General features: G+C 45.4%; 1 protein-coding gene and 1 pseudogene across 4 annotated transcripts in view; both read left to right on the top strand.

The window, feature by feature from the left end:
- The window catches only part of ZBTB7C (zinc finger and BTB domain containing 7C), a 384,349-nt gene that overhangs the window by 292,927 nt on the left and 78,266 nt on the right, over positions 1-13,156 (top strand). The gene's annotated exons all lie outside the window — the stretch shown is intronic.
- On the top strand, positions 6,975-7,389 carry LOC102189083 (annotated as a pseudogene).

The following is a 13,156-nucleotide window of genomic DNA, read 5'->3' as shown; positions in this document are numbered from 1 at the left end:
GGTGGTGTTCTGGCTCCTTTCTCTCCTGGTAGAAACAACCAATCTTCAGGGATTAAGATCAGGGGCCGGTGTTCTTTATCATCTCAAGCTAGATGAAAATTATGCAATGGGAGAAAAAAAATACCCTTTAGTACAAAGCCGTGGTTCTCCAAGTGTTTTCCCTGAATAGGCAATATCAAGCATCACCTGGGAACTTGTGAGAAATGCAGGCTCTCAGCTGCAGACCCTGGACATCCTGAATCAGACACTCTGGGGGTGGGATGCAGTGATGTAGGTTTTAACAAGCCTCGGAGTGAGGTATCTGGTGGGCACTGGATTTTGAAAAACTGACATGATAAAAGTAAATCTTCATTTTAAAAATACAGAAAATAATACATTTATCATAGGAGATTTTGAAAGTCAGAAAAGGATGAAGAAAATAAAGGCAGCATTGATTCCATCACTCAGAAATGACTCCAATGAAAGTTACCAATATTTTGGTGTATCTTGTTTCAACCTTGGTTAAAGTGTATTTTTTTTAATTTAGCCAAATTGGGTTATTCTGGACATTATGTTGTTTTTATTATTTTGCATTTGAGCTGTGATCACTTCCTAATCATTCATAGACAATCTCATTCTAATGGCTTTGTGCTATTCATTCACATTAATGTACCCTCAGGGCTGTATATTTGGGTAGTTTCCAAATTTTCTTATTATAAATAGCATTAGAATGAACATCCTGGTTCCAGTTTTTAGGATAAGATGCTAAAAGAGGAATGATTAGGCAGACTAAGTATTTCAGGTCTCTTGGTGACAATCTTTTGATGGTTTTGAAAGTTTAAAAACATATGCATATATTTGTAAAACATATGGCAAAAGTTAATATATTAACCCTATAAAAAGAGCTTCCATAAACCTTAAGAGACAAACATAACCCTCAGCAGCATAAAAAGGGAAAAAGGAACTGACAGTTCCCAAATGTAGGACTGTATATGGCAAATGGCCAGTTCACATGTGAGGCAAGGTTGAACCTCAAAACTAGTTTAAAAATTCAAGATAAAACTCTTGAGATGCCACCTTTTTTTTTAAAATCATCAATTTCAGAAAGCTTTGTTTTATGGTTGTTGTTTTTTTATATTAGAATAGCCAGAGCTGGCAAGCAAAGGTGCAGTGAAATAGGTATTTCCATCCATGTCTTCTGTAAGGAATATAAATTGGTAGTGCCTTTCTGGGGAGAAGTTGGGTCTGTGTTAGTAAAGATTCTTCTACTTGGACAGCTCATTAGATGTCATAAGGGCTCCATCCACAGATAATATTTTGTGGAGTGAAAAGAGTGAGATATTTTGTTTTACAGTAAGGGTTGACTCATAGCAAATGATCAGAGGTCCAGGCAATGTTATAAGTGCTTATAAGTGCTTGTTGAACCTTCAAAACCATCCAGTGAGCAACTATATATTATTACTGTTCTATAGATGAAATATGAGACCAGAGAGGCCAAGTAACTTGCCTACAGCCACACAGCGGGAAAGTGGTTGAGCTAGGACTGGAACCCATGACTCTCCTCCTAACACCTATGTCCTTACCCACCATGGCAGAATGACTTTGAATTCGGCAGAAACTGAGAGATTGGACGGTCCTCTCTTGTCTGCTAGCTTGGCACTCTCTTACTTTTCATCTCCTGACCTCGACTATGGGTTCTGCTCAGTGCTGCCTCTAAGACTCTCTCTCCATTCTGAAGCTTCTGCATTTCAGATAATGATAAGGAAAGACTTGTGATTTATAAAGAGGCGGAAACTTGCTTTGTCTGTGAAGATACTAGTATGTTCTGGTATAGCCTATTTTTCTTAAAAACGTACTTGTAGTTTCTCTGGCTGGTGGATTCTTGGAGTGAGGAAAAGCTGTTGGCTGGGTCCATAGCCCTAACCCCTCTCCTGGCCAGTTGCATTGCTGGAATTTTCAGAAAGATAAAAATGAAGTCCTTTCCCAGGTCACAGCTTTTGCTCATGTGCCCGGGTATGTGCTAAGTGTTATGGGAGATGCCTAAGAATTAGAAAGAAGAGCTGCTGCCTTTGAAGAATGGAATGTCCTTTGGAGCATTTCCGACCTCCTCTCCCTACATGACTGGGGAAGAACTAGTGGATGCAGGCCCTGTGCTTTCTCTGTTCAGATATGAGCTTCTGGTAGGGTTAACCAGGAAGGCTTACTGGAGGAGGTGTCACTTGAAGGGGACCTTGAAGGAATTTCAACAGCAACAGATGAGCAATGACAGAAGGAAACAAACAGTGGTGGGATCCTCAGGAAGTGAGCGTTCCAGTTTGGCTGGATGCGGGGAGAGGCAAGACCCACCTAGGTATGTAGGAAGGGCCTCTGTGGCAGAGGGCTTCGAGGGACAGGCCGAGGGGGTCGGATGGTGTTTTCCTGGTCTTTGTGTCCCTGTTCCCAGCACAGTCTGTGCCTAGGAATGGCTCATTGCTTGTAAGTGAACGAATAGCCAAACCAAGGAGGTGATGGAAGACACTGAATTGTTTGAGCCGGCAGTATAATGATTAAAGTAAAATTCTGGTAGAATTACTCAGGTATTGCTTAGCTTTGTGGATGTGAAGCAGAGTCCCAGGCAGGGTGGTGATGGACCGGTAAGGTGATGCTCCACGGGAGGGAACTTTAAGACGCCGAGACTGGAAGAAGGTGACCCGCTGGTGCTGGCCAAGGCTGTGGCCCGTGGGAAACCACTGGCATGTGGGTGTCCGCCCAGTTGCGTCTGCAGGCATCTCTGGGAGGATGGCCACGCCCCTTTGGGACCTGCCGACCCAGCCCTCATCCAGGGACTGTGGAGCTCCGGGGGAGATGTTTTTATACTGGAGATTTGGCCCTGGCCCCTGCCTGGGTTCTGAGTCCTTGGTGGGCCGTATCTGTGAGGCAGCCTCTGAGTATGCAGGCCCTGGGACCTCGGGGTGGAAACGCACAGCAACGCAGGCTGGGAGGAGAGGCCGAAGGGCTATCTGTATGAGGGTCCTTGGCCAAGGCTGGTTGGTTGTGCTAGAAGAATTGGTCCTAGGGTGAGTGCCCTGCCTGGGGTGGACAGCAGCAGCGGTGGCCGGCGGCAAGGTAAAAGCAGGCCTGGAGGCACAGAGGCCCGATGGCTCTCTGCCATCCACCCCCCCAGCACTGTCAGCTTCTCACTGCGTCACAGCAACACAGAAGCCATTCTTGTTCGACATCCCTCCTCTGCACACTGGGCAGTAAGAGGTCCGTGGACATGTAAGGGGCTCTGAGTACCAGCTAGGATGAAGATAGTACATGCAGAGAACAGCGGCAGAGATGAGCGGTCAGAGCAGGGGCCCTCTGAGGGTGGGGACCCTCTGGCAGGCGGCAGGAATCAGGAGAGCTTCAGCACCTGGCCCGCTCCGGGGAGCTGCCAGAGAGACAGTTGCCTGAGAGAAGTTGCAGTGAGAGAAACAGCAGACAGCTGGCTTCGGGCCTGACAACTCCTCTCTTTGTGTCTTCTCAGGGCTGGAGAGAGAAGGTGTCCTCAGGATTGTGTCTGGAAACCTTGGGTGTGGCTAAAAGGGAGACTTTCTGAAAGCCACAGCTATTAGCTTCCGGGAAGAGGCTACTGAGAAATCTTGATATGTTCATGTATTCAGTAAACAAATGTGTAGAGCAGGCATCATTTGCCAAAATCCAAAGATACACTAGCCTCCTTTGCTGACCTCAAGGCGCTGGCCGTCTCATGGGAGAGGTAGCAAGGGTCACGCTGACCCCGGGCTTCTGAGCTGGATGGCACCTTGAGCACAGTGGGGACTCCCTCCCACCAGGAGCTGGACGCCAGGGTCTCTGCCACTGTCCTATTGAGGTGCAGGGCAGTGGACTCTTTTCTTTACATTTTTCTTTTTATTTAATGTAGCATTTGATACATGCAGAAGAATATCTGCCGTGTGTATGGAGGTTGTGAAGAAGAATAAAATAAACTCTTGCGAACCTGTCATTCAGTTTCAGACATAAAATATGACCCAAAGTACTAAAGCTCCTCAGTCTTCCTCCATGGCATCCCCTTCCTTTCTTCCAGAAAGAATTATTATCCTGAACTGTGGCCTCATCATTCCCTTGCTTTACTGATGGTTTTACTACTTACATGCGTTGTTGTTCAGTCGCTAAGTCATATCTGACTCTGCAACCCCCATGGACTGCAGCACGCCAGGCTCCTCTGTCCTCCACCATCTCCTGGAGTTGCTCAGACTCATGTCTATTGAGTTGGTGATGTTTCAGTATCAGTTATATATTCAGCTTCAGCATCAGTTATATAGGACTCTACAAATGTTTGCATTTCCTCAAAAAATTGAAGATAAAATTACCATATGACCCAGCAATTCTGCTTCTTGGTGAATACCCAAAAGATTTCAAAACAGGGACTCAAACAGATGCTTGTGTACAAATGTTGATAGCATTATTCCCAATAGCCAAAAGGTAGAAACTAACAAGTGTCCATTAACAGATGAACCAGTAAAAAAAGCCAAATATATATTTGATATTTTTCTGTGTGTGTATATACACACATATATATACACATGTATGCATTTCATATATATATATCAGCCATAAAAAGAATAAAGTTCTTGTTGTTGTTGTTCAGTTGCTCAGTCGTGTCTCACTTTTTGTGACCCCATGGACTGCAGCATGCCAGGCCTCCCTGTTCTTCACCATCCCCTGGAGTTTGCTCCAACTTATGTCCATTGAGTTGGTGACGCCATCCAACCATCTCATCCTCTGTCATCCCCTTCTCCTCCTGCCTTCAATCTTTCCCAGCATCAGGGTCTTTTCCAATGAGTCAATTCTTTGCATCAGGTGGCCAAAGTACTGGAGCTTCAGCTTTAGCATCAGGCCTCCCAATGAATATTCAGATTGATTTCCTTTAGGATTGACTGGCTTGATCTCCTGCTGTCCAAGTGACTGTCAAGAGTCTTCTCCAACACCACAGTTCTAAAGCATCAGTCTTTGGTGCTCAGCTTTCTTTATGGTCCCCCTCTCACATCCATACATGGCTACTGGAAAAACCAATCCTTTGACTATACAGACCTTTGTCAGCAAAGTACATTACTACAAAGACATTCTTTGCTTTTTAATACACTGTCTAGGTTTGTCACAGCTTTTCTTCCGAGGAGCAAGCATCTTTTAATTTCATGGCTTCAGTCACCATCTGCAGTGATTTTGGAGCCCCAGAAAATAAAATCTGTCACTGCTTCCATTGTTTCCCCATCTATTTGTCATGGAATCATGGGTCCGGATACCATGATCTTCGTTTTTTTGAATGTTGAGTTTTAAGCCAGCTTTTTCACTCTCCTCCTTCACCTTCTTCAAGAGGCTCTTTAGTTCTTCTTCACTTTCTGCCATAAGAGTAGTGTCATCTGCATATCTGAGGTTACTGACATTTCTCCTGGCAACCTTGATTCCAGCTTGTGCTTCATCCAGCCCAGCATTTCTCATGATGTACTCTGCATATAAGTTAAATAAGCAGGGTGACAATATGCAGCCTTGGTGTACTCCTTTCCCAACTTGGAACCAGTCTGTTGTTCCATGTCCAGTTCTAGCTGTTGCTTCTTGACCTGCATAAAGGTTTCTCAGGAGGCAGCTAAGGTGGTCTGGTATTCCCATCTCTTTCAGAATTTTCCACAGTTTGTTGTGATCCACACAGTCAAAGGCTTTAGCATAGTCAATGAAGCAGAAATAGATGTTTTTCTGGAATTCTCTTGCTTTTTCTATGATCCAACGGATTTGGCAATTTGATCTCTGGTTCCTCTGCCTTTTTTAAAAACAGCTTGAACATTTGGAAGCTCTCGGTTTCATTACTGTTGAAGCCTAGCTTGGAGAATTTTGAACATTACTTTGCTAGCATGTGAAATGAGTGCAAGCCATAGAAAGAATGAAGTTCTAATATGTGCTTAACATGGATGAACCTTGAAGACATTATGCTAAGCGAAATGAACCAGTCACAAAAGGACAGATATTGTATGAATCCACTTATATGAAATATCTAGTATAGGCAAATTCATAAGCTCAGAAAGTAGGTTAGGGGTTCCCCAGGGCTGAGTGGAGGAAGGGATGGGGAGTTATTGCTTAGTGGGTACAGAGTTTCTTTTTGGGGTGAAGAGAAGGTATTAAAAATAGTGGTGATGGTTGCCCAACATTGTAAACATATCTAATGCCACTGAATTGTATACTTCAAAATGGTTGACCTGGCAACTTTTATGTCATATATATTTGTCCACAGTTTAGGAAAAAGTTATTGGTAGTTTCGTCAGTATTTGAACTTTACATAAATGAAATCAAACTGTATCTCTTCTGTGATTGCTTCTTTCTCTCAATTTTATGTTTCCATGATTCACCCACGTGGGTGCAGCCAGCTGTAGTTCATGTGCATTTTAACCACCGAATAGTATTCTGCAGTGTGATGGCGCCATAACCTAGTTATCCAGTTTGAGGTCAGTGACACTGGAGAGGGTTGTGGGTTTTTCTGCTGTTAATAACAATGTTTCTGAGAACATGTTGTCACATGTCTCCTAGAGCCCGTGTCCACGAGTTTCTCTCTGTTCTACAACTAGGGGTGAGATGGCTGGGTCAGAGGGGGCATTCGTGTCATAAAACGATGCCAGTCTGTGTTCCGTGGGAGGGAACAGTCGTCCATCCAGTCATCCATCTGTTCCTAGCTGCCCCATGTCCTCCCCAATAGAGTTGTATTTTCTTGAGCTCTTTTCCTGCCTGATATTCCTGCTGCCTGTAAATTTACCTTAGACCCACCTGTATGAGATCAGCCCCAGGACTATGACGACTTCTGTCAAGGGCAGAACTATTGCCTCTAGATCGCTAGGTGATGGACCTCAGGATCTCTAAAGGAGAAAAGGCCTTCATGGGACAACACAGCCCTCACCTTACAGACAAGTGAATGGAGACCCGGGCTCCGCTGGGGGTGCAGTGGTAAAGAATCCACCTGCCGAGAGGAGCAAGGTCGTGAGGCAAGAAGCCTAGTTTTGCAGCCGCCATTTCTTCCGCCTCCGGTCTCTGGATCTTTTGTAGAGCGTCCAACAGCGCTATGTTGGGACAGAGCATCCGGAGGTTCACAACCTCTGTGATTCGTCGGAGCCACTATGAGGAGGGTCCAGGGAAGAATATACCATTTTCAGTGGAAAACAAGCGGCAGTTACTAGCTATGATGACTTTGTTCTTTGGGTCTGGATTTGCTGCACCTTTCTTTATAGTAAGACACCAACCGCTTAAAAAGTAATCCATGAGAAAGATAGGAAGAGGAGCATATTAAGAGGTGCAGTCTCTTAAAAGGATCAGTCCCTTGAACTCAGCATCCTAAATATGTTTGTAAATAAACTTATGGCATAAATCCTTAATGCCTCTTCTCTGAAATATAGAACATGATAATTGAACACGTGCTTACATTTTGTTTGGGTAATATTGCATTATTAGTTTCTTAATTAAATATGTATTTGATTAAAAAAAAAAAAAAAAGAATCCACCTGCCAAGGCAGGAAACATGGGTTTGATCCCTGGGTTGGAAAGATCCCCTGGAGAAGAAAATGGCAACCCACTCCAGGATTCTTGCCTGGGAAACCCCACGGACAGAGGAGCCGGGGTGCGGGGGCTACGGTCTGTGGGGTCACAAAAGAGTCGGACACAACTTAGTGACTAAGCAACAACAGCAGGGACCCAGGTGAAGGGAGACTCGGCCTGATGGTGTTCCATAGCCACCTCCGGCGCTGGAGAGCCGCCTGCTTCCTGGTGCGGCCCCCGATGACCGGGCAGGAGCGCAGCTTCACAGGCAGCAGGCGGAGCAGGTCGTTCCGACACTGTGGGGCTGTGTTCACACTACCAGCGGCCAGAATGCAACCTGAGATGGAATCTGCATTGAGGGCTGAGTTTGAGGATAAGATGAGTTCATCATTCGCACATGTTCCGTTTCTAGAATATCAGACCTCGGGATTTGCATGGCTTTCCCCTTGACTTTGTGCCAAGTGAAGACAGACATACCCTAGGTCAGGAGGTAGCCTCTGATGAAGGTGAGCTGAGGTGCTCCCTGCCCCATACCTCCTGCCAGCCCTGTGGGACAGAGCGAGTTCTAGGGAGGTGCTCCAGTCTAAGCTGGTTCAGAAACCAATTGAACCTGCATTATCTCCTGTCCAAGGGCTGCTAGTGGTAAAGAGCACACTGGCCAGTGCAGGAGATGTAAGAGACCAGGGTTCGATTCCGGGGTCATGAAGATTCCCTAGAGGAGGGCACAGGAACCCGCTCCGGTATTCTTACCTGGAGAATCCCAGGGACAGAGGAGCCTGGCAAGCTATAGCCCATAGGGTCACAAAGAGTCAGACACGACTGAAGCAACTTAGCATCCTCTGTCTCAGTTCAGTTCAGTTCCGTCGCTCAGTCGTGTCCGACTCTTTGTGACCCCATGAATCGCAGCACGCCAGGCCTCCCTGTCCATCACCAACTCCCGGAGTTCACTCAGACTCACGCCCATCGAGTCAGTGATGCCATCCAGCCATCTCATCCTCGGTCGTCCCCTTCTCCTCCTGCCCCTAATCCCTCCCAGCATCAGAGTCTTTTCCAATGAGTCAACTCTTCGCATGAGGTGGCCAAAGTACTGGAGTTTCAGCTTTAGCATCATTCCTTCCAAAGAAATCCCAGGGCTGATCTCCTTCAGAATGGACTGTTTGGATCCTCTGTCTAGCTTACCTTTTTTGCCTCGTCCCTGGCTTTCCCAATAACTAACGGTGATGGCTCTTCCTTGCATCTGGGAGTTGCTTTTCCATGTTCGTTCACAGCGCTGGGAAGAGCAGCAGGTCAGAGAGGATGATCTCCACTTTGCAAATGAGAAAACTGAGGCCCTGGAGGGGATCAGTGCAGTTAGCTGGTATCACGGTGGGTCCACTGGCTAGTAGGTCCAGGGTCTTTCCCCTTATGTCACAGTCCCGTCTGCCCCAAAATGCCCAGTCATAGGAGTATGGGAGGCATACCTTCAAGGATTACTCAAGAGATACCACCCTATCAGCCTCCTGGATTTGAGGGTGCAGATTTCCCGTGATGGACACTCAAAGGTGCTCCACATGTAAAGGCCAGGTATCATCCGCGCGAACACTTCCTGTCACCTCCTCTAAAGCTAAACCCATATAGCATGTGAGACCACACAATCATTCCATTCAAAACTTTTTACATTTTGTATGAATTTTTGTTTACATGTTATGTAGACAATGGAAAGAGGAGGAAAATCTTCTAAGTTCCACTGCTAAGAAACAGGTAAAAAACAGAAGACGTAATCCTCTGATGGTCTATTTTCCTTTTCTCTCAGTGTATACAAACACACACACAGACGTCAGGTTTTTGCACATACATTTTGCAAACTTTTTTTCCTCAACTATCTATGATGACATTCTTTTCCTGGGAAAAGCATGCATAAGCTTAAACTCTCTAATTATAAAAGTAACACATGTCCATTGTTGAAAGAAAGGAGGGGTGGAGGAGGAAGGGAGGGAGAGAGAAAAAAGAAGGAATGAAGGAAGAAAGGGAGAAAGAGAGGAGGAAAATAAGAGAAAGAAAATTACACTGTTGTAATCCTCCCGGTTCCTGTTATTACTATGAATTTATATCACCCCAGGTATTTTTTTGTGAATATAAATTTTATTAAACAAATGGGATCTTTCTGTCCAACACTGTTTATACCTGTCACCACGTAACAGGTTACCATGTCGGTAAAATACTTATCTGGACTATTTTAACAATTGCAAGTCATTTCATTGCATCAATGTACAATCACATGTTTTATTTAAGCTTTTTCTGTTGGACATTTAAAATTTCTCCTATGGCATAACAATACCAAGATTCATGTTAGGTAATAAAACTGTTGCACATACTTAACTATTAGGATAAACAATGAGAAGTAGAACTGCTGGCTCAACGAGAATGTACCCAATAATCTTAGGGCCCTAAATTGCTAACTTGCCTACCAAGAAAAATTGTGTATTTGTGATTACTCTCTCTTTTTCTTGACTGGCTATGCCTGAGTTTTCTTCTGTTATATTTTGGTATACATGGTTGTGTGTGTGTGTGTGTGTGTGTGTGTATATATATATATATATACAAAAAAGACACCATATATATTTTGTTTTATGTTTTGAAAGGTTGGTCTGAAAATAAATAAGCATGGAAGGTCCATCCACAAGAAGGCCACCTCACCTCTGTCACATCTGAGGTTAAACAGGGCACACCTCCTACACCGTCTTTCTGCTGACCCCCACCCAGGGCTCCCCCTGCGTTCCCCACCTGGACCATCACGACAGGATCAGAACAGTCTTGGATAGTAGCTCACCTCGGGTTACCAAATATTCAGGAAAGGGGAAAAAATGCCATCCAAGGATCCTTTAGAAGTTTCATATTGGCTTTTAACCCTTAAAACAACTGTTAATTTCACAAACATTGTATAAATTTATTCCACTCCTTGGAGAAAAGTAGTTAAGGAACCGCTGACATTTCCTCCAATCCAAATGTTCCATTTCATGTTGGTGTAGGACTTTTATGATTTGATGAAGCTGGGCCTGTTTTCTGTTTCAACTCGAATTCGCTCATGTTCATTGAGCACCAGGGGCCGCGAGAGGGGCTGGGGGAGGGGGACACAGGCCTGAGTCAGACACAGTGTTGGCCTCAGGGTGGGAGTAGGGGAGACAGACAGACCCAGACACCTATCAGTACAGTCAGTTTAGGATGGAACGGGGCATAGAAGTGGGAGGAATCCTTGGGTCTCAAAGATGAGGGTCCATGAGCTGCCAGATCACGTCTGGCCAGCAGAGGCTGGTTTCCCCCTGGATAGTTCACAGCTCTGATAGTCAGAAGGTTATTCTGTGAAACTCCAGTTGAACCTCACACATCGTGCTCATTGATCCTAGTTTTGTCCATGGCGTGATAGAATAGGCCTAATTTCTCTCCTGTCCGACAGCCCCATCAGATTGCTAACAACAGACGTACTGAGCTGCTCCCCTTGCCCATCGAATGTCACCTGCCCCACCCCTCGGGACCCTCTCCTTGAGCCTTCCTGTCCAAACACACCCTCCCCAAGACAGGACCCGCAGGCAGACCCTGGCCTTGGCTTGGCGGCCAGGCAGGTGGCTACAGGTGTTCTCAGGCTGCCTGGCTGGATGTCACGTTCTAACCCGCCCCCCTGCCTGCCCCCCTCACCCAGGAGCAGAATGGCATTCAGAACCGAGTATTCTAGGAGGGCCAAAGGATGAAGTGAATTAAATCTCAGGGGTTCTGACGGGAAAAGGAGTGATTAAGAATCGTAATTAATAATTTGACACAGACAACGAGCCTGACAGCAAGGAGCCGCCTGGCACAATTGTTTCTTGGGTTTTGCCTTATTATCAGCCTCATAACTTAAGCCTTCCTCTAGATGCACTAATTAGGTAATTAGCTCCCTAAAGAGCATGCCTCTTAAAATGCACTGCAGGCTGGATAAGAGGTGCCAGCAACAGGGAGGCTTTTAGAGCTCTGCTCTTCAAACCAGGTAAAGGGGGCAGGGCAACCAGGCTGTGGGCAGCAAGTGCAGCTGTGGCAAAGAGAGTCACAAGGCGTCCACTGTCTGGTCAGTGTGGCATCAGGCTGTGTCAGGCCCAAGGTCTATGTGTAAAAGACACAAAACTTGATTGCTCTCATCCTTGTGAGGCAATATTACTGTGCCCGTGGATGATGATGGTGGTAATTATATTCAATTAATTCGATAGAGCAGACTATATAATAGAAAAGATCACCAAACTGAAATTAAAGATCTATGGTTTTTCCCACCAACTACTTATGATGAATTTATAGTGAGCAGACTTGGAAAGATGGACTGGTTCCAAACTGGTCAAGGCTATGTATTGTTACCCTGCTTATTTAACTTCTGTGCGGAGTACATCATGCAAAATGCTGGGCTGGAAGACTCACAAATTGGAATCAAGATTGTCGGGAGAAATATCAACAGCCTCAGATAGGCAGATGTGCTGTGCAAAGTCCCTTCAGACGTGTCCAACTCTTTGCAACCCTATGAACCATGGCCCACTAGGCTCCCCTGTTCATGGGATTCTCTAGGCAGGAATACTGGAGTGGGTTATGCAGAGGATATCACTCTAATGGCAGAAAGTGAAGAACTAAAGAGCCTTTTGATGAGGGTGAAAGAAGAGAGTGAAAAGGCTCGCTTAAAACTCAACATTCATAGAACAAAGATCATGGCATCCAGTCTCATCACTTCATGGCAAATAGATGGAGAAAAAGTGGAAACAGTGGCAGATTTTATTTTCTTGGGCTCCAAAATCAGTGTAGACATTGACTGCAGCCACAACATTCAAAGACACATACTCCTTGGAAGAAAAGGTATGACAAACCTAGACAGTATATTAAAAAGCCAAGTCATCACTTTGACAACAAAGGTCCGTCTAGTCAAGGCTATAGTTTCTCCAGTAGTCATGTATGGATGTGAGAGGGGGACCATAAAGAAGGCTGAGCACCAAAGAATTGATGCTTTTGAACTGTGGTATTGGAGAAGACTCTTGAGAGTCCTTTGGACTACAGGGAGATCCAACCAGTCCATCCTAAAGGAAATCAATCTGAATATTCATTGGAAGGACTGATGTTGAAGCTGAAACTCCAATACTTTGGCCACCTGATACAAAGAACTGACTCATTGGAAAAGACCCCGATGCTGGTAAAGATTGAAGGCAGGAGGAGAAGGGGACGAGAGGATGAGATGGTTGGATGGCATCACTGACTCAATGGACATGAGTTTGAGCAAACTCCAGAAGATAGTGAAGGAGAGGGAAGCCTGGTGTGCTCTAGTCCATGGGGTCGCAAAGAGTTAGACATGACCTAGCGACTGAACAACAATAGTTAAGCCACTTCACCTCTCTGTGCCTCAGTCTCCCATTCTGGGAAATGGGGCCATCCCTACAGCCTGCAGTGTGAGGCTGAGTGCAAACTCCAGGAGGTAGCGAAGGACAGAGAAGCCCAAAGTGCTGCCGTGCATGGGATCGCACAGAGTCGGACATGACTTAGCGACTGAACAACAAATATTTGAAGGAAAGGTTTTGTTTTTATGAGAAGAGGAAGAAGAAGTAACATCTGTGTGGGCATAAAATCAATCCCCCTAGGAACA

The sequence above is a fragment of the Capra hircus genome, chromosome 24, assembly GCF_001704415.2.
Source record: "Capra hircus breed San Clemente chromosome 24, ASM170441v1, whole genome shotgun sequence".
In the NCBI taxonomy this organism is placed as follows: Eukaryota; Metazoa; Chordata; class Mammalia; order Artiodactyla; family Bovidae; genus Capra; species Capra hircus.
Note: the sequence above shows the minus strand (reverse complement) of the source record. Positions and strands in the feature narration are given on the sequence as shown.